The sequence below is a fragment of the Buteo buteo genome, chromosome 11 (genome assembly GCF_964188355.1).
Source record: "Buteo buteo chromosome 11, bButBut1.hap1.1, whole genome shotgun sequence".
NCBI lineage: Eukaryota > Metazoa > Chordata > Aves > Accipitriformes > Accipitridae > Buteo > Buteo buteo.
In genome coordinates this window covers 13677161-13699660 of record NC_134181.1, presented here as the reverse complement: position 1 = coordinate 13699660, position 22500 = coordinate 13677161, and the positions used below count along the sequence as shown (strand labels likewise).

General features: G+C 36.6%; 1 long non-coding RNA gene across 1 annotated transcript in view; it reads left to right on the top strand.

Moving 5' to 3' along the window:
• Window positions 1-22500, top strand: part of LOC142036688 (uncharacterized) — a 104140-nt gene that overhangs the window by 53280 nt on the left and 28360 nt on the right. The window contains exons 2-3 of the long non-coding RNA XR_012652199.1: window positions 2128-2222; window positions 14773-14843. This is a non-coding gene — a long non-coding RNA (uncharacterized LOC142036688). The remainder of the gene's footprint in view (window positions 1-2127; window positions 2223-14772; window positions 14844-22500) is intronic.

Here is a 22500-nt window from a genome sequence, read left to right as displayed (position 1 = left end):
TGAAAAGGTATATCTTGAGGTTTTAAGACATCATCAACAGCAGAAATTCCAGACAAACAAGATTTCACTGTTTTTAGACACTATGCAACTGAAAATGTTGGGTGGGACCTATGTTTATATGTAGCAGTCCAGGAATTTGCTTTTCCTATGTGTCCAAATATTGTAACCAAAATTCACTTATTTGGATTCTAAAATGATATGGACCTCTATAAATGGGACTTGAATCCTATCTAGATATGATTTCATATTTGGGAAGACCAAATCTGATGACAAGGGTGTTTTTTAACCATTTACAAAAGGTTTTTGTTCTCTCCAGCCAACACTGTAGGTCCTTGGCTTGACTGCCCATTGGTTTGCGTCTCATGTAGCTGGGTATACCTGTGGGAGATGGGGTACCAGATTGGAGTAATGGCTTGTACATGCTCACCACCCATTAAGCTCAATACTGTAAAATACGTAATGAGAAGATAGGCTTTGCCTTTCGGGGCTTATAATTCAAGTATAATTGAGGCAATTGGCATGTAAAAGAAAACTAGGCATGAGGAGAGAGCAAAAAAGAAATGTGTTCCTACACGTGAGAAACAGTGGTGATGGCAAACCAGATGTCTGCTGTTGAATTGTTGGCAGGTAACTGTGGAAATGTGAGTTATAAAGGAGGGGTTTGAAGCTTTTACTGGGGTAATTCTCCTATGTCAGAGAAGGTGTATGGCAGAATTATCACTTGGAAAACATTTCAAAGTGTGTGATAAAGACTGGTTCAATCTGCAAGCGAGGGGGGAAGGAGTGGGAATCAGGAAAAATTGTGGTAGACCATCAAAGTGAAAATAAGTAGCCTGTGTTTGGTGTGGTGGAGAAACCAGAGGAGTGAGAAGAGGAGGTGGCACAAAGTGGGACATTCAGCAGCAGCATTTTGCATTGGATATAATCAGGACAAGGTGGAGTCTGGAGATATCTTGGAGGATACATGAAAAGTGTTGTATTGGTATTGCACTCATGGAGGGCTGTGCTGCTTAGTAGTGAACTCCTAATTTGCAGAATTATTTAATATTGTTTTCATCATCAATAGGAGTCCTCAAAATTGTTGTTTATCCTTCAAGTCAACAAATGGCATTGCCCAGCAGTGTGGTCCTGTGGGTGCTGACCGATTTAAACCAAATGCAGTAAAATGGCCAAGCTCTTAATTATTTCCCACAGAAATGAAGGATGCAATTCGGTACACACTGACTACTCCAGCCAGCTGCTGGGGCTCTGTGGAGAAGTCAGTGCTTCTCTGGGAAATCAGTGTTGGTAAGGTGAAGCCCTAAGGCTGTGGTGCTTGAACTGGGGTTTCAGAGCCAGAGCCTGCTGTATGAAATAGTTTGGTTGATGTAGATGTACAAAGTGTATCATTTGGAAGTGACCTTTAATTTCATTTGTTAGACATGCATAGGAATAAACACAGTTAGAAGTCTCAGTCATAAATTCTTCAGATTATAGCTTCAGTCAAATGAACTTTATTTTGCTGTAATAATGCCCTTTGTTTTTGTTTCTATTTTGCTTACTAATGTAATGGCCCTAAATTCACTACTGACAAATATCTTGGAAGTATTCTGGCTTGGCTTTTCCTGCTGGCTCTTATCTCTTTTAAGTAGGGTTTATTAGATGAGATCATCTACAAAGGACTTATTTCTGTTATAAAATGGAATTAAAAAAAAGTAAAAATACAATTAGTAGCTGTTCTCTTTTTACTCAGTTTGAAAGATTAGAATATCAATGTCAAAGAGAATAACTGGGTTTCTGGAGTATGCTATGCAACTTTTGTTTTATCCTGTTTTGTCCTCTTTTGCTGCACTGTCTAGGGGAAAGGATCAGAAGAATTTCATTCTGTTCCTCAGCGTTATCTTGAGGAGAAGTTTTCCCTCTCAAAACAATCCAGAACTGAAAGAACTTTTCAGTTCCCAAAATTAAATGACCACCAAACACGTACATTATGAAGGCTTAAAAAATAAAAGGTGTTAATCCCATTAATATTCCAATTCTTAGTACTCTCTGCTGCTCTGTAGATTGTCTGCTTAAGGTGGCGTTGTAATATTTTAACATAAATATCTGGTTCAAACACTGAGTTTTGACATATTAAATTTCTCACAGGTTTTATTTTTACAGTTGTGACCTTCAGTACCTATCCCGTGTCTTTTAAGAATTTCCTCAGCCAGGGAACAGATTCGTTGGTTTAAGAGTAACTGGTAAGAATACTTACTTATATTGTTCTCATAACATTTTCTTCTGCTTATGGATCTGAGTTTTTAGGTTTGTTTTTCCATATTTAAAAAATACATAAAAATGAGGTACCTAAATTAGATTTAAAAATCTGTTATCACATGGTTTTTTACATCTTCAAAAATATTGTGTTTATGTCTTTAGCAAAACTTTTTGTTGTAGTTCTTTCAGGGTGTAGTGAGCTACAAATAGATTTTTCAAGAAAAAATTCTGCTTGGTAAAATCATGAACATTCATCTTACGTAGTTGATATGTAATAACTGTGTAAGACATGAATCATCATTTATTACTTTATCAACAGACTGCTGATTTTAAAAAACATCCATGACACTCATGATTAAATTCATTTTATCACTTTTTGTTGGTTTTTTTTCCATAAGTTCAATAGAACATCTCATGCATATTATTAAGAACCATATTCTGTTGTATATTAGCATGAGAACACCACCCATGAAAACCAGTGGGTGGAGGGGTGTACTACATTGTATATATGATTTTCCTCTGAGCTATTCCAGTGCAGTAGAAGAAAAGCTCCTGTAAAGTCTGAGAAATCAGATTGGTGTGGAAATCAGTGTGAAATCAGAATTGGGTTATTTGGCCCTCAGTTTGAAATAAAAGTCTAGCTTCCTAGGAAATAACCAATAATTAATTCTACATTCTACATACGTTAATTGATTCTTAAATCAAAGTTTCTGATAGCTTCTGCTCCCAAATCAAATTCTTATGTTATTTCTTTATTATAATTGTTATACTGGATTGTTCACTCGTTTTTATATCTTGTGAATCAGTAGAAACTGTATGATTCAGAGGAATTGTGCTGATTTATAGCTGATGTAAGTGAAAGGATATTTAGGCATATTAAAGCTTCGGTACTGCAAATGCATAAGCAGGTATTGAATTACTAATGCTAATGGAATTACTCACGTGAGTAAAGTTAAGCATAGATGTAAGTGTTTTCAGGATTGATGTCTGTACTTATGAATTTATATAATTTAAGAATATGGCTCAATTTTTAAAACTTACTAATTGGATGTGAGCTACTGGATTTTATTCTAGACAATTGACTCAAAAAGAATTACAGTGACTTGATTCTAGAATAATTCCATCAACTTCAGAGAAGATATGTGGATTTTTTAATGCTGTAAATAAGGATGTCGTCTGACCAATTCACTTCACTGAGCCCTACTAATATCAAGAAACACTTGCCAGAGTAAAGGAGGAGCACGGTACTGGACAATTAGTAATACAAATGGTTTCAATCAAATGGTTAAATAGCTCAGCAAAGACATGGTTCATTTTGTAATAGCATTTGGAATCCAAATAAAGCCATCTGAAAGATGTGCTGTTTGTTGTGATGTTAATGCAGAAAACAGAAAACTCTCAACATGTCTTGAATTTCAGGGGGGTGTCACGAAGCCATTATAGGTTAAAAAAAAACAAAGAAAAAATTCCAAGCCCCCAAACTTAAAATATGCATGCAGAAGCTCATACTCGATTCTAATTAACAAAGCTTACCTTTCTCTTGACCATAACCCTTAGAGGTCATCATGTAAACTATTTAAATTGATAGTAGTATTATGCACCACGAAATTAATTTTACATTGTATACAGTTTTTATTGTGACTTTATCTTGTTTCAAAAGTGCTTACTTTCTGATTTTGTGGATATTACTGACTGGATTACTTTTATTTTGGTTTTTACACAACAGTTATATTAGAAATTTGCTGTTTTATTCTTACCTTCTTAGTAAAAATCCTTTTATCACACAATGGGTAATTTATATCCATTACCAGCCCTTTCAATCCTTTTCAGTGGTGCTGTCAGTGCCTTTGGCACAGTAATGATTAATGTGATCTAATAATAGTGTGCCATTATATTACCTTAGTAAAACATGTACCAACATCCTATTCAGATCTACCAAATTCATAGCTTCCTATAATATTTTTGTTGAAAGACAGGATTACTATTTTTCAAAGCTGAATTTTTTTTTTTTTTGCCTTTAACATATTTAATGAAATTCACAATTCTTTGCCATGGTAATCTTTGTGCATGCATTTGGGCTTGATGGGTGAATTTTATATCATTCTGCATTATTATGATTTGTTAGGCAAATTGTTTGACGTGTAAAGAGAGATATGCATTACATTGTTTTGTTTTGTTAAGGGTGCATTTTAAGCATTCAGTACCTTCTGATTATTCTGCTGTATTTATCATAGCGGGTATATTTAGATTGTAGTATGCAAGAATAAGCATTTGGGCTAGAATGTATCTTTCTTTTTCTGTATTCTAACCCAGATACTGCCACACACTACAGAAGGCCAGCTCTGTGCTCCTCTGCCCAGCAGTACCAGTTTTGGTTGCAGTTGCTTTGCTGGTGCTCTTTCTTTGGTATTTCCTTGCTTTTTTGCCAGTAGAAACATGCAGAATGGTGCCCAACTGTGAGCTGGAAACTGGGATCATGCAGTGCTATGTCTGTGGTTTTCAATCCAAGGTACATACATTTGAAAACCAAATTTGTACGTATCTACCCTATACTTGAGGTTTAACCAGATATAGCATTGCTTGACCCCAAACTCGAGTTGTCAGGTAGTATCAGTTCACCCTAGAAGCAGAGAAAGTATCCAGAGGACACATTTTTGGCAACAAAAAATGTTGGTGCTCATAAAAATGTTGGAGTTGTGTATGTACGACTGCCTTCCAGTCATTCCAGTTACATACCTCATACAGTGTGGGAGTTTGCTGCTGCTCTTACACTGAGCACCTATTCCCTCAGTCCTCTGCAACAGGAGGGACTTTAGTCATGGCACTCTTTCTAGTCTTGGGTTCATCTGTTTAATAATGCTCCTAATCAGCATGGCTGAAGAGTTTGGATAACACTGCATCTTTGCAAAGCATCTTAAATCTTCATCAGCCAAAGATGTCATTATTGCAGTCAGGGAGTCACATACTTAACACTGTTGCAGTAAAATCGAAATGAAACAGCATGTCCACACTTTAACTCTACTTTGTGATGTTCTGTTAAATATATACTCTTAATGTTTCATCATATCACAATAAATAATGAATGAGAAAAATATTTTAATCTTGTCAATACTGGCAATGTCTAAAAACAAGGAAAGTGTGTGTATGCATTTATGTGGATTCCTTATTCGATTTAGGCTAAGCGATACAGCTGTAACATGATTTGAAATATGCAATCAATGTAAACGAAACGAAGAAAAATATTTTGAATGCAGCATATAAACTGTGTGGCTCTTTAGACATATTTTTAGGAAAAGAAAAAAAGATGATGATTGTCATACCATATAACAATAATACTACTACTGGAAATACATGCAGCAGCTTTATTTTCTGCCATGGTAAAGACAATCTTAAGCCTTGGTCATTTAAATCAAAGACATTCTCATCCCTTCCACATAACTGATACTTCATGACATAACAAGAAATGGGGGGGGGCAGAAATGAAGCCTGAAATCTTGGTTTAACATTGTATTCAAAAGGTTTAAAGTTCAGAAAGATGCTTCCCTGTTTTTAGTCATAAATAATTATTTATGAAACAGAAAAACCTTTTATAAAGAGCTCTCCAAAATCAGTTTACTAATGGAGATATAATTTGCTAAAGCTCTAACGGAGCTGTACTGGTCTTGAATTAGAGATGCCTTAGGTTGCACTGTAAGTCACTGGACTGTCTGTTGTGCAGATTGCATTATATCTTACTGCTTTATTACTCGTGGATCCTACAGTTGTACTAGTCAGGACCAAGCCTGAATGAAAAATGGTGGCTTTCTTTTTTTGGCTAAGAACAGAATGGTCAGTGATATGTTTCTCCCTCATCTCTCTACATGCAACTCAAAATAGATGTAGCAGACTGAAGAATAGACTTTTCCATGGTCTGAAGCATTTTCAGGGCCTCATTGGTTGTTTCTTGTGTTGTTCCTTTCAATGGGAAATTATTATACTAAGTGTACAAGGCACCAGGTTCCTTAGGGTAGTTTTATGTCTTTTTATTTGGTAAAGTAGGATTGGAAGTCAGTGAATTGACTAGCAAAGGATTATTTCATCTGTACATCCTTCCACCTTCATTCTGATGGCTCTTATGTGTCATCTCTGGGACTATGGCTGGTTAGAAGAGGGAGAAGATGATCCTGATGAAGCTGTGCAAGCTGTTTAAACAGGACCATTACAGTTCACTTCTCTTGTTTAGATTCCTATCCATACTGCTGTACTGTGATCCTTAACACACTTTGGGTAGGTTAGGAAGTGGCTCCTTTTGTGTGACTCTGAAAGAAAGGCCTCCCAGTAAGCAGAGGAAGAAAAAAAAAAAAAATTTAAAAATCTTGGCCTAATTCTTGGAAGACAGAAAAGCACAAGAGGGAAGTATTTTTGGCTTTTAGGGCTAATTTTATCTCTTGTGAGGCCATCGGGTCAATGAGTAGAAGTGGCGACTGGTAATTCTTCGGTTATATTACTAGCCACTGAATTACTGTGTGACTTTAGTAATGAAACATAAATGTTCTCTCTGTTCCCCAGTGGGCATAATACCATTTACCTGTCTCAAAAATGCTTTGTAATTTAATTAACACTTGGAGTGCTCTTTGAGATCCTTAGATAAAAGCAGGCAAAATGAGTCAATTGTTACAGAAATCCCAATTTATCCCCATTTAAAAAAAATTACACTTTGTCTTGACTTTTTCAAACCTCAAATAATGTTTGATAGGAGTTTTGGGCTTTGTTCTTACTGGTCCTTAGAGTCACTTATTCTTAGTGATTTGCATAGGCGCAGTGTAGGTATTACTTTTCTGTTCAACAGAGTATTTTGGTGGATCATAAATTACCAGTCCCTGTGCTGGGAATCTGTTTCTGAGAGAAGCATACTTTTTCAGAGGAGAATTTGAGTTGTGCTAGAGAAGTTCTGTATTATTCTCCAACATATACTCTTTATTGTTTTAGGGGAAAGATTTCTTAATTTTTAGTTGTGTGCTGGATGCAATAGCTTGGTCTTTGTTTCATCAAGTATGCCAGTATCTTGCTGATAAATTACACATGACTGTAGTATTGTAACTACAGCTATTCAACAGTCATGTATAATTACCACATCCTGTCATGGCCAGATCACTGATCAATGACCAAACCAAGTATTTCCATTGTATAGACAATCCCTGTCTGTAAGTACGCACCGATCTACCTTTGGACTGATTCAAATATTTAATTGTACACATGCTTCTGTTTGAATATATACTTTGTAAGCCAGCTGAGATGTGTAGTTAAGCAGCTGATATTTTTGCATTCTTCTCTGACTTCCAGTAAAGAACTTTCATTAAGACAAGCAGGAACACTTGCAGCAAGTAAGCTGCAACTTCAACCCATCCATGCTTTCCATCCTGTTGTGGAAACAGCCAGATCTCTCTCTGTCTCTCTCTCTCTCTCTGTCTCTGTCTCTCAAATTGTAAACCCCACCTCTTTGGTCCCAGGCACCTAATTCATTCTTCACTTTTTCCTTAGCAGCTCAATGCTCATGTGGGGTTTGCTGCCTACCACTCAAATTTCTTTTCAGAGACTATGGAAACAGCACACACGTACCTGGATACAGCTGGGCTCAAAGTAAGGTTCTTGGCAAAAATGTCTATGTTCACCTATTTTGTGCCTTTTAATCTACTTTCCACCACTATCTTATTTTAACTACTCAAAAGGATTTTAAACACTCTTTTAGATAAGCAGATAATCTCAACAAGCATCTTACAGCTAGCAAAAATGTTGCACACCTGTTTGTACACAGCCTTGATGAAATATCTCTGTTATGCTAAGCAAGTCTGCCGTTCCCTTCTGGTATTAAAAATGCCATTATCTTGAAGTTCTAAGTTGTACTATTTGTGTAATAGCACATAATAGCACCTACAAGGGAGTTTATATCTTTCTTATTCTTCCCTTCATCTCCTCTAGCAGTTGTTTTAGAAGAACCCTTTTGGTCTTACCTTGATAATTTAAATGCACAGTCTGATGCAGTTGTGATTGAAACTGAGGGCTGTCTTTCAGCTTTCATGGAAATCTGGGAAGGCCAGAATAGCTCAAGTGATCTGCCACTGCTTTTCAAATATTTTAGAGTAACACATGCTCCATTTAACAGAAATTATTAATATTTTTTCTGACTCTATAGCTGACTTCCTTTCCTCCTCTATAAATTTCACTTTTATTGCATCTTATTTTTTACCATATCTTCCCACAAAAGATTTGGAGGAAAGGTGGAGTGGGAGATGTCTGTGAATTTCATACTTTTTCACAGCTGTAGTGACAGGTAACAGTGCTGGGAAGAAGTGCAAATGTGCAGTAGCAATGTGGACATCTGTACATGTGTAAAGGACTTCCTGAGAGTAGCTTGCTTTGAGAACAGGTGATGAAAGTGTGCAACCATAATGCTCAGTCAAAAAGCGGTAAGCTTCTCTCCCTTTCTACCTCATGGTCTTCCTCTGGAATACTACATTTTTACCAAAAGTGTGGCTGCATAAAAATAGAGCACATCTTAATTCTCTTAATAGTGATCTCAAGTGTTGCTTTGAATGGACATTGTCCTGGGAGCAGAACACTGGAGGAAAATTCTTGTGTTCCTTTTCTTTCCTGTGGGTAACTGCACATTGCATAGCTGACCAAATATGCCAAGACTGTGGAAAAAGAGAAAATGGCAAGATGACTATTTCCTCAAAACAGTAAACACACATTGCAGCCTGGCTTCTTATTTGAGAATGCAAGATTTTACTTTTTGAATAACTACTGTATTTTAACAATAGGCATCAAGTGGTTGCTATGTGATACACAACAGTGTTTTTCATGAACTTTTGGCTGCTGAATAAGCCCAGCAAATATGGGTTCTTACCCTTTTAGTTTTCTGGGTCAATTCATTTTCCACAAAGGAGAGAATGATAATTTGAGTTGTAGGCAGAGAATGTTTTCTTCACATGGTAGGAAAGATGAAAGCTGTTTTTATTTGATTTCTTTTTAAATTAAAAATTATAATTCTTTATAGAGTTACAAATAATTATCTTATTACTAAAGACATCCTGTAAGCTTGTTACAGAGTCTTTGTCTGTAAAATAATTGCTGATTGTCACTGCAAACTAAAAGTGGGGGAGAAGGAGGGGAAACATAGAAATATAACTATATGTGTAAAATGTATGTGTGGAAATTATTATTATTATTTTAAAAATGTGATTTAATTAGTCCAAAAGTAAAGACCTAGGTAAATGCTTTTTGTTTGTTAGGTGATGCTGGCAGATTATATAAAGGTGTTTTCTGAACTGCTGTTCTCCTCTCTAAATGCTCAGCCCTTTCCTGCTTATGGGTCAGAGAGGACAGTGTCTATCAGATTTAGTTGGCTTCCTGATGGGACACCACATTGAGGATGCTTTTATGTTCTTATCTCCTGTTCTTCTGTTGTTGGAATCCCATGGAGCAGGATTTCTGAAAACTGTGGATTTAAAATCTGTGTGAGAGCAGGGGCTGGCACTTGATAATGCAGGGGAGGGATAGGTGAGGTGGCAGAAGAGCAGGCAGATGTCAACAGCTGGTGGGAACACCACTCTGATGCACAGGGTTAATGGCAGCTTATGTGGGGGGAGGAGGACTCCAGAAGTAGGGATGAAGGATGGGGTCTGGGACAGGGGGAGGAAGGGCATTCAAGTTATGCAAGGGAAGGGACAGAAATTATCTCTGGCTGTGCAAACATATATGAGAATGTGTAACTGTCTAAGTTTCTCAATGCTAATGATCTCATTTGATTTTAATTAGCTTCTGGAATAAGTGTACTGCAGGGGCTTATTCAGGAAGGCTTTGGGGCAGGAAAAAGGGTGCTTGGTTGGGAGGAGAGTGAAAGTCGGAAGAGGGCTGTTGAGGAAAGATTCACTGTATTGAAAGACAAAGAGTTTTGGGCAGGGTGAACAAGGAGATATTGGTTAAGTATTCAAGGGCCACTGAGTACTTGCCACTGTTGGTGTTATACTGGATTTGATTACTTCAAGGAAAGTACAGTTGTAATTACTCTTCCTTTTGCCAGCTATGTGTGAAAGCAGCCATCAGCGCTCATCCATAGACTGAAGTGCCACAATGAGATGTGTTTTAAAATGAGAAAGATATACAAATTTCACCCAAGTATTTTGGCTGTTCTTTATCTAAGGCTCTTTTCTTAACCCCTCACCATGCTGCCGAAACACAGCTCTAAAACAAGCTCCAGAAAGGCTTCATTTCCTGCCATCTTTCCTCTAATCTGAACATAACTTCACTGAATTATCAGAGTGGCTGTAGTGCTCCATTTATGTAATATACATAATTCCATTAGATTGAATAAATTTACACTAATTTTTACCAAGTACCTCTGCTGAGAAGGTTTGTGTTGGTTGTTACTACTTTGTTTTTTCTTGGACATAGTCAAGCTATTTCTGCATATAGTTGTTGTGGCAAAGATTGTGTGTCTTTATCAGCCAGCAAAGTGTGAGTGTTTAACCTTTCTTAAAGAATTTCCTTGCAAAGAAGAATGAAAGAAGTTACAATATATCCCAGGTCACTGTGTCTTGACAATCTTCGGAAAATTCTCTGCTTCTCTCCCTGGTTGCTCAATTCCCTTCTCTTAAAAGTACCTATTGCCTCTTTTTGTTTAGGTTCATTCCAAATCCAGTTTTGAGGGACATACCTGTTCTCTTTGGTATCAAACACTGCAAACCTGCTCCCCTCCCCACCCCCCCAAGTTGATAATAGGGATTGCTTGCTCAAATAGAAAGGAAAATTCATGGATGACATTTTTATTTTATTTTTTTCTTAGATGTTCCATGTAAAGCACTTATCATTGGGATAATTTTCCTTCTCAAAGTCATATCAGACACAAACCTGTCTTCAGGGCTATTTCTTCTAGTTCACTGGACAGCTGTTCTGCCTGAAAAGAAAGAAAAGATCGTATATCAATCAGACTTCAGGAGAATCCTTATGTTCTTTAACTAATAAGAAAATCCTAACTGTGAGTTCTTGATCTTCTGACTTCTGCTTTTTCAGTTTGGAGAACTGCACTGATATATTTTGCAAGAGTATCTGTTAGGTTTATTTTTTTTAACGTTTCTTTTGTGTGTTGTCTTGATGCTTGGAGGGTGTTACAAACTCATCTTCATTGGTGACAGGCATATCATAAGCAGACAGTTTTCTTACCCCTGTGACTTGATTGATCCTCTTCTGAATGTCACTATGGGCAGAAATTAGTGCGACTTAGCAGAAGCAAGGTTGTCATCTTTGCTCTGCTGGTGCCGAACTAGTGATTTCCAGTGGAAAAAGACTAAAGGACTGAAGGACGTGCCCAAGCTGCAGCCTTCTTAACTGGTACCGATGTCTGTATTTACTCATCATTCTGCATTTCTGTAATGCCATTACACTGAAATAACTAACAGGTAATAAATTCCTTTTTTTGTTAATTCTTTTATTACTAATTATGTGTTTACCCTAGTCTGTGATGCTAATTTAAAGAAGATTTGAAGTACATTAAAAATTCCTTGCCTTTAAAAAAAATATTCAGAATACTTTATACAATTTACTAAATGGTGTGTATATACAGTAGCAGAATTGAGTTTAGCATGTGTCCTTTCACCTGTAAGTGTGGGGTGAAACACATAAGTGAACTTTGATGCTACCATTTTAGCCTAGCAGTGATTACCTTCCAGAATGTAAACCACATCCCTCATACAGGGTTTTCTGGCCTCGTTATGGTGTGTGTTGAGTGTTAGAGGATGTCTGCACAACACAGAGCCACACTGTGCACATAGACTGGAACCAAGCTGAAGGCTGACTTAGAGACACAGTAGCCCAAGGGAGCTATCAAGCTAACCTGGACGTTTTTGCACAAGGAAAAAAAAATAAATACAAAACTGACCTCCAAGAAGATTTTTGGATGGTGCTCTTCAAAGACATTGTTAGCAGTCTGTTACATGTTCATGCTATGTTAGTATTTGATGGTATGTTCAGAGCCCAGTCAATTCTATGTGGGGCTCAGCAATATACAGATATGCAGTGTTTTGATGTGTTTTGCTGAAAGAGACCTTCTGTTCTCTAAGCTGGTAGAGAGGTAAGGTTTTGCAAGGGCTGCCTGGCCTGGATTACTTTATGTAGGATTGCAAGCAAAATTAAGGCATGATGCAGCTAATTCTGCAGTGAAAAAGAGGTATGAGAAAGGAAAGATGTGCCAGCATAATTGCAGTAAATTCTTGTATTTACATATGCTGAAAGTTGTCCTGATCCAGAATTTCCTGAAGCAAATGAATTTATTGATTTTTAGCAGATCTTGGATCATATCGCTTGCCGTATGGGATCAGAATATTCGGCCATCAAGTGCCATTGATTATGACCAGGAGCAGAAGATTTAGAGGAAGAGGCAAGAAACTTGTGATCAGTCATTGTAGAATAAGCTCTCCTTAAGGATATTGTAATTATAAGCAGGATACATGGCCAATGTGTACAATGCGATAGCTCCAAATGAAGAGAAAACAATGGGGATGATTTAACTCTCTTTTGCTTTGAAATAAAAAAAGATCAGTTTTATTTAATCAATAGACTCTAGGGTTTGATGTATGGATGAAAACTTACAATCAGTGGAATAATATTTCTGGTTAAGCACTTCTCATCAGGAACTTGTTTGACCTGTGAGCTGCTTCATTTTTTAAACTTAGATATCTCTATTATAGAACTTCTAAAGATTGTTACAGTGCCAGCATGGGGAGTGTGTGTGTGTGTTTTAATATGGATGCATCTTGTAGGAAAGGAGATAAACCTTCTTCTTTGTACACAGACACATACATGATTTATCAAACATATTGTACTACTCTGTCTTTACAGTAAAACGTACAGTGGATGTGAATTACTCTATCTGTGTAGGATTAGAAACTCTGATGTTCTGTCTTGTATTCAAGAAGAGGATTACTCTGCAGATAACGTGCAGATAATTTACTTTTAGTGAGGCATTGCAGCTTAAGGACAGCAGAATCAACTTTCTTGAGGTAAAAGGAATAAGAATTGGCATGGAACAATATAGTGTAGTGGACCACTTATAGGAATTTCAAGATGACATCAGAAATTTATCATTGTATATTTATTGAACAGTCATTTTTTCCATCATCCTAAAATTACCTTTTCATAAAAAAAAAAAAAATCTGTTCTAAGTGCTGAGTACCTTGAAATTCACCAATTTTATTGCATGTATGATTGGCAGCATTAAATACCAACGGTTCATTTAAATATGAAACATCTGTACATTATTATTTAGGGATTTTTCATCTGTTGATTTTAGAAATGAAGATTTTATGAGTCTGTGCATGCATAGTTGTATATTAGTTATATACAAAAGCAGTCAGTAATGAAAGCATAGTCCTAAAATATACTGTACATGGTTTTGTGATTAAGGTAGGGAAATGCACAGCATATGAAGAAATACAATATGCATTGCATTTGATTTTAGGTGTGGCAGCAGCAATTATGATTTCATAACAGTGGGAGTAACATGACAGTTCAAAAGCACAGTGAGAAGATTATGGTTTTTTTGTACACAGCAATGTAAATTCTTAAAATAACAATGTAATTTTTACATTTCTCACTGGATATCAGGATAATCCAATTTAGAACAATCTATTCTCAACAGGTATGGTAAAAATAGATATATCATTCTGGAGCGTGGTATAATACATTAATTTTTATGAGTGAGTTATGAAGATGTACAACTCAGGACCTAGGATAAACATCATACTCCTTAATTAATCCATTACACTATGGCACATATGTGCCACTTTTATTACCCTAAAATGAAAAATGTGAGAGAAAAAAAAAAGCTGCTTTTTTTTTTCTGTATTAGAAAACCTTTCTTCTAAAATCATAAAAATGTAAAATCTAATGCACCAAACACTATTAATGAGTTAGACATCTAAATTCCTTGAAGACTTGTAAGATAAAGAGCCATCATCTTCTGGTAATCACATTCAAATACAGTCTTTAGCTCAAATGTTTTATAGCTTATGGATGCAGTTCGTACATGTTTAAATGAATCCAGACCACTTAAATTCCAGCTAGAGAATGCAGGTGAATTTGTTTGAACAATAATATAGGGACAGTAGTGGAAAATGAATGAAGAAAAGGAATATCTGCCCCTTTAATATCTCAAAATGCAGTATTATAGATGCATATAGTTTCTGAAGATGCCCACACAGGTCTACAATGGACCTTTTTCTCTTCTGGGTCTTATTATAGCTTTCAGCCAAGATTCTTCCTTCTGGCACATCTTAGATTCCCAGCAAATATGGTGCATTTGTTTAAAAATAGGAAACTTGTAATTTCTAGAGGAAGGATGGCAAAGTGTCCACTTTGGCTTGACTCCACTAGCCTCAGTTTAGGAGTTGTTCCGTTTCGCTCTGAGTGTGGGTGGGTGTCACATTTTAACTGCAGAGTTTTATTTACAGATGGGGATGAATATTAGTCTTGTAATTATAAATACTTTTGCATTTACAGTAAAGGATCTACAAGAGCTTTCGTCATCCATTGGTTAAAGAATTAAACCTCACCACGGTTCAGCCAGCTAGGTAAGTTGTATTAGCGCTACAGGTCAGAGTAACTGCGGTTTGGGAAGATGGGGTGATTTTCTTAACATCTGTCACTGGCAGAGCTGTCCGGGGCACATCTTGGAACAGACTCCAGATCTCTGTCACTTCCTGGTCTATGACTTCCCTTCAACACAGTGTATCTACTTGATTATCAAATACGGGAACTTTTTTTCCAAAATGTGGTATTTCATCTCGTATTTATTTACTAGAGCTGGGTGCTGAAACAATTACTTGCAGCTTGCCTACTAAATTGTACCAGAATTTCCTAATATCAAACTTACAAATTTATGAATGTTTTGTGTGCCCAAAAGCAAATGATCTTTTAAGATATCTATGTGAATACATTTTAATGTGATTTTAGAATGTTAGGCTATCTGTCACGATCTGGCATTTCTAAAATCTGATACTAATAGAATTTAGTATTTGTTGTTTTACATTAAAATAAGAATAGGCATAAGACAACATAAACCAAAACACTATTAATGAAGAAATCAAATTAGAGATTATTGTGTATTGAAGACATTAAATTTAATATAAATTAGCACAATACAAATAAATATGTTTTTCTGCTATCTCAGCATTAGAAGAATAGCACTGCTTTTCTCCATATGTCTGTGTCACCAGGTTGTTATTTCTTTTGTTTAGTCATATAATAGAATGTGTTGAGACATATTATCCTCAACTTGTGTAACAGCCTACAAATACTGATTGCAGTTGGAGCTTGTTATGGAAAAGTATTGCCCTGTGGATTGAGAAAATGACCAACAGCGGACTATAATCTATGAAGCTGAGAGTAAAATTGCCAACTAGAGGTCATTTTTCAAACCAAGGGGCAATAGTTTTCTACTATAAACTGAATATTACAGTCAGTATATGTTTTATTAAACCATTTCAGAAACTTGGGAGCAGTTTCATTTAAACTTCTTGCTTGATGTGGCTCAGAGAACAGGCCCAGGGCAGCTCACAAAGAGGCCTGCCATAGTCTCTATAATAAATATTCTGTATACTCAGTAATTATGAAGGCTTTAGGGCCTTAATGGTGAATGGCCATATCCTGCCACCATTCTGCATCCTTAGCAGCAATTGAAGTCATTAAGATTTGTGTACAGAAATTGGTGCAGGCTGCTGTTTCTCACTGTATTACTATGACAAACTAGGGCCAAACTGTATAGAAAAGCCAATTATGGCTATTACAGTCTAAAAGATTAAAACAAAAACACCTTTTCCCTTCTTCATACCCTTTCGTTGTTTCTCTTTCCTACTGAAGTATGTAGACAATGGATCTCTTTATTGGCACTCATATGGGGGTGATTGCCTAGTGCTTTAGTCAATAAGAGGATTTCCATTCTGGAATAACAGAAATAACAACAACAACATGCATGGACAAAGTGAAACCTTTATCTTTCTCCTTTAACACACCCTGCATATCCATAAAGAGTTCTGCCATCCTGTGCCTGGGGAACAGAGGTGCTTTCTGCAGTCATTGCTCTATCTGAGTGACTTTTACTGTTAGTAGATGGTCGGTACAAAATCCTCAGTGGACTTCAGGTTTTAGAGTGATGCGGAGTTCTAGCCTCTCTGCAAAACAGGGGGGCAAAGAAAAATGAGAAAGACCATAGTGGTTTGGGCAGAAGGGAGCCAAATAAAATCTTTCACCTTCTCCTTGAGAATCCCTGTTGGAAGCATTTTGTTTAGAGCTCCTTGTGGGACTTCTCCTTAACTGCTTTTGTAAACTTTGATGTCAACTTCTCATCTACCTTGCAGGATTTCTAATTTTCTATTTTGGGAAAAGCTCACAGACTGATCCTGGTTTCATGGCATAAGCATGTAACAGTCCAATACTACTATGTTGTCAACAGTAAACATATTTAAGTTACTACATGCCTAAGTTGCAAGTTCACTTGTCACAATTACGCATGTAAATTGTGCATTCACATAACCATAATTAGAAATTTCTATCTGCACTTGCCAGATTAATGCATAGTTATAGCTGTAGCATGGGCATATTAGGTGCAAAATTTGTTTTTGCACTTCAAGTTTTTAAAAACCAGACCTTACATCCATATGTGTGTATATATTATACAGACACAGACATAATTTTCTAATGGTCATAATTTTAAAGGTCTACATAAAACTTCGCCACCTTCAGTAAGGGTGATGGATTAGAATAATAAAAATTGGAGCAGCAAAAGGCCTGTTATACATCTAGTCCATCTTTTTGACATTGCAGGATTGTTCCCTACAGGATATTTGCTAATAAGTTTGTCCAGAGCAAGTATAAAGGTCCCAAGCAGTGAAGTTCCCCCTAAAGTTTCACAGATATAATTCAAAGGATATTTTTCTGACACTTTATCTTAAATTGATCAGTTTACCCTGTTATGTTGGTCATAACTTCAGGGACCTGTCCTACGTGTATCTCCTTGGTGCTTCCATGCTTCTAAATATTTGCAGAAAGTTGCCATAAATTACTTTGTTATTGACCATGCCCTTTTCTCTCATCCTCTACCTGACACTGTGTCACTGGGCAGATTGTGGTTTTTTTCCCCAAAACGCTCTTGTAGATCAAAAGACTGTGCTAAGTGAAGATCATACTATTAATTTAGTTTTGCGTATATTGCATAATATATACACACTTTCTCTATATGATTATGTATCTAGTCTGCGTTTATTTCTAGGAGGATGTCTGATTGTATTGGGCACTGTACAAACATATAACTAATCTCATTTTTAGCAATGCTTAGCTCCAAGTTGAGAGTGTAGAAATATAGGGTTATTAGTTTCTAGAACATTTTTATTACGCGCTTTCTATTTTGATTGACAACTATTAGTATTTTAAGATGACAGAACTAAAACTTGTGCTGCCAGATAGCATCAAATATAATGTATGCTAAGTAAACAGAAGCATGTGAGCAGGATAATATTTATTGTATAGTTACATACCAATGTGGTAAGAGACTAGAGAGAGAATTTCTCCAAGAAAGATATTTGATAATTTACACTCTTTAGCAATACAAACATAGGACTGAACTTTGCACCCTGTTTCCTCAGGGTAGCATGCAGGTTTATTGTCTATCCTGGCTGGGTTGTTCTCAAAAGCTTCCATTCTTCAGCTCCTTCCTTTCTTTCAAATTGCCTGTGAAGGAGAGGAGTAGAAGATCCTTCTGAGATGAATTTTATAACTCTTCTGCTTTACCATTTGATGGTTTGCCTTGCAGCTCCAGCCGAAATTTATATGAAGCTCTTCATATCCAGTCCTTTTCCCAGAGACCTTGACTGTCCACGTAGATGAAGGTCTGGAAGGGCAAGAGGCACAGTCAGGAGAAGTGTTGTGCAATTGGAGATTTATGAGGAGAAAGGTGGAGCCACTGTGACCAAGTCAGGTTGCAGTTTCTCATTTGGCAAAAAATCAATAATAGTTTTAACCAAGTAAATAATTATTTTGTCTCCAGAACAAAAAGAATAGTTACTGTGAAGTATGTGCAAATTTCCCATATATTTCTAGTGAATATTTAATATAAAGCAATTAGAGGTGGGGCAAGAATTACATATAGCTTTTAAAAACCAACGAATAAAGAGACAGTTCACCCACCTAAAATTCAAGTTAAAAGGAAGAAGCTGGAATGTTCAGAACCTGGTTCAGAAAGTTGTGCTTATGTCTGTGTGCGTCGACTGCCATGCTGGAGCAAGGCCTGGCTTTAGCATGGGGCAGCAGGGATGTGCATCTTCTGAAAACACCAATACAAACTGAGTTAATGAAGGTGTGAATTCTTGTGCTATGTGAACAAGTAAATTGAAAGACAAAATTGGCAGTAATCAAAAAGTAGGAAGACTTTGGGCTCTCTTTTTTTTAAAAATAAATTAATTTCAGCTTGCATCCTTTTCAGCAAAAAAGTACTCAGCTTCGTGTTGCAGAAGGTTTGTCAGGCACAGAATATATTAGGCAGAAGTACCTGGTTTAGCTTGTGTAGTAAAAGGAATAAAGCTGTGTTAATCTGGTGTTCTGCTTGTGCTAACTTTTCCTATTTTAGACCTAACTTACTCTTTCAATGAAGTATCACGTGTACCTTTCTTTAGTGGAAGAAATTCTAAGAAGCAGCTCTTCAAATTATTCTCAATTCAGGGTTTTTTAAACACATGACCAAGAATGACTGCTTATGTCTTTGTACAGCAGCATCAATACAAGTAGCTGTAAAATCACAAGATAATATCATTAAGCAGTTGTTTTTGGCAAACTCAGATTAACTGGAGAAAAGAAGGAGAATCAGTGGGATTGATACATTACTCTCTTGGGAAAATGATTTTTTCCAGTCATTGAGACAAAAAGTATCCCAAGTGTGGGGTGTTTTTATTTTTCCCTGAGCATGCCTTTACTTAGAGTGCCTGACTTGTAATGGGGCTGTTAGGCAGCACTTTTAAACAGTTGCAGTTTCTAACTGCAATTACAGCGTCTTTAAACACAAAATTACGTTAAAAAAACCAAACCAAACAAGCCAAAATCAAAACCCAACTGATCACATAGCATTTATTATGAACTGTTTGGTCAAGTTTAGCATTCATTCCTTAAATATAGTACCTCATACTTTATTGTTGGAAGATTCTCTTTCGGATTATAACCTCTTCTTCTCTCTTAAGTGTAAGTGGTTGACTGCTGCAGCATTCATCCCATGCACCTTTTGTATTTGCTTCAGCTTTTCATTCCTTGAAAGTGGTTTTCCTATTGACTTGTGCTTGGCATCAGGCTGATGCCATTAAAAAAAAATACCAGTCTTAAAATGCATATTATGAATCTTGATTGGTGAGAGCACTGAAGGTGCTTGTGGAAGTACAATTTGTGAATAGTAGTTCTTGTCGATCAAGACGATGTGCCATTGTGTCTGACGTACTTGTAAATTGTTATCAATTCCGTTACCAATTTATGTCTAATCCCTTCTTGTCCATCTGTGATGCTCATGGTTCATCTCTTTTGGGCATTAATATTCACGTTTCAGAATGATACATCTAATGACTGGTCTCACTTTGAGGGAACAGTGCCATGTTATGATGGAATAAAGTGTCACGATGTCTTGGGTAAATAAACCAATCAGCATAGGAAGAGAAAAAAACTTCATCTGGCAGGAAAGAAAATGGAGAGGAAAAGCTGTGGCCCGTGATTGCTATTGAAAATGAAGGCACTACCCAGTAGAGTAAAAACGAAGAAATGTGCCATCTGCATCACATCTGTAGTTAGAGTCATGGTGGTTATAAGGGGGTTGGAATGATATTAAATGCCCTTCAGGTAACCTTTCTGGATTTTGCAGCCACGGTTCCTGTAAAATCCTCTAGTGTAGTCCAGTAGACAGCCCAGTGCAAATTGTAATGCTTTGTTCTGAGATTCAGGAAGAATTGCATCAGAGATGTTACTCAAAAGGACCTCAACTACAGACTTTGATCATCAGGGTCAGGATTTCAATGCCAGTACTGTTTCCATTTGATCATCTTTGTCTCCTGTAACTTAAATCCTATCCTCAAATGCTTGCTTAGGGATGGCATTGATATTCGATGGGAGCTGCACATGCATCAGAGATCAGATGGAAAATATGTATATAATGTATCTGTGTATTGTATGTGGCAGCTAGGCATAGTAATGGAGTAATGCTTTAATATATACAGTATCTTTATTATACAGTCAAGTGGAAAAAAGTGGATGTTTCTATTTATCAGTTGTTTTTTTGTCTTGGGTGTTTCTATCTTTGACTGATACAAATATTTTGGAATCTAAACATATCTCCACAATACTGTTGTGTCTTTGTTCTCGATTTCTTTCATCTTAACTTATCAACACAGTATATGAGCCATTTTATCCTACAGTGTGATCATCATCCTAGTGTGTATTTGCTCATTAATGTCAGGTTAAGATCTAAAGAAATATGAAAGTAGGAGTGAAATTTTTTTTTTTGGTACTAATTTTTTTATACTAATAATGATGGAAATAGGAAAACTACTAGTACTGTGGCTTTGGGGAAAAAAAAAAGTTTACACATTTTCCTGCAAGTTCTTTACTGCTTGCAGTCTTGGGTTGGCTTAAATATTAGTACTCAAACATGACCTTAAAACAAAAACTTTGACCAAGTCTTTCTTTGTAGTGGGGAGTAATTGTTCTGGTATTTATTGAAACAATTGAAATATCCTGATGAAATAGCCCTTAAAAACAAACGTATATGAAATGCACATTTTAATCTTTGTATTTTTTCACTGAACAGATTTCTTTTTTTCACCCATGTCCATTGCATAAGTTCATGAACAGTTGGTAAGGTCTGGTTTTTATATACCTGATATTCATAGTGAAGAAATTTTGAAAAGAGCAAGTACCAATGGAAAAATCTAAGACCTAATAATTTAAAAAAAAATATTTTGGTTGCTAAGAGGACATGCATTTGTTAAATGAGCCTTTCCCCCCCCCCCCCAAAGTTAGCCTAGAAGTATTTTGAGACAGTTTTTGTCTTTTTTAGAAAACAAAATTAAAACATTTTTCTGGTTTAAACTGAAATTTTCCTTGAAGGGTACAGACAGAAGAAGGGGAGAGGGATGTGCAAGTAGGTCAGGGAGACCACAATTTATACTTTAGGGTTTGGGTGTTTTGTCTAACTTAAGGTGTTGAAAATTCTCACAGTTGGCGCCCACTCCTCTCCACTAACTAAATAGGAGCAGAATTGTACTAGTCCCGGTCATATGCATCAAAAAATGTCCAAGTAGCAGCATAGGGTGGGTGATTTGGGGAGCATTAGGACACGAGTGAGGCTAACCCACAGTAGGTCCCATGGGGAGTGACGGGGCACTGATCCTTGAGCTGAGAATGAGGGTCAGAAAATGTTTCCCAGTTGAGCAAAACCCTGAAGCACAAGGGGAAATTGATGTGTGCGAGTTGTTTCAGGGAGGTCAGTTGCATGCTGAAGGCATTAGATGGACCAATCTTGTTCAGATCTGCTCTTTGCATCCCCCCCCCCCCCGCCCCTTCATTTCAACCATCCAACCATTTACACTGCTTATTTTTATTCTTCAGAATTGCTCTTTCCTTTTGTGGGGACAGACCACCACCCACAAACTCACAAAAAAGAATAGTTAAGAACATGTTTTGTCTTGAAAATTTTTAATTTGATTGACATGATTTCTAACATATATGTTTTCTGAAGTTTTCAGGGGAAACTATGCAAATATTTTGATGGAGTTGAAATGCCTAGTTTACATTCGCTGTTTTTAGATCATTATGCTATATTGTAATACAGCATATTAAAACAGAAATGACAGAATTTAAGGACAGTGTTTTGACTTTTCTAAAGTAAACGTTTCCATATTGCAATGTCAGTTGTGGCCTGTTTTGGGTTGGAAGCAAATTTTCTGCTGAAAGTTTCATTTTTAACAGATCTACCTATGATAATGAGTTTAGCAGCTATGGCTCTTTCATTTCAGTCCTTCCTGAGAATCACCATGTCTGCCTCTACTTGTTGCTTTATTATTTTTAGGAGCTGTCAGTTTTCAGTCCTCTTCAGACTCTTTCCCCAATAGCAGGAGGCACAGAGATCTTGTTTCTTTTTTTCTGCATTCAGAATATGAGACACAAAGAAGCCCACAGTCTAGTTACTGAGCTAGGTTTATTGCA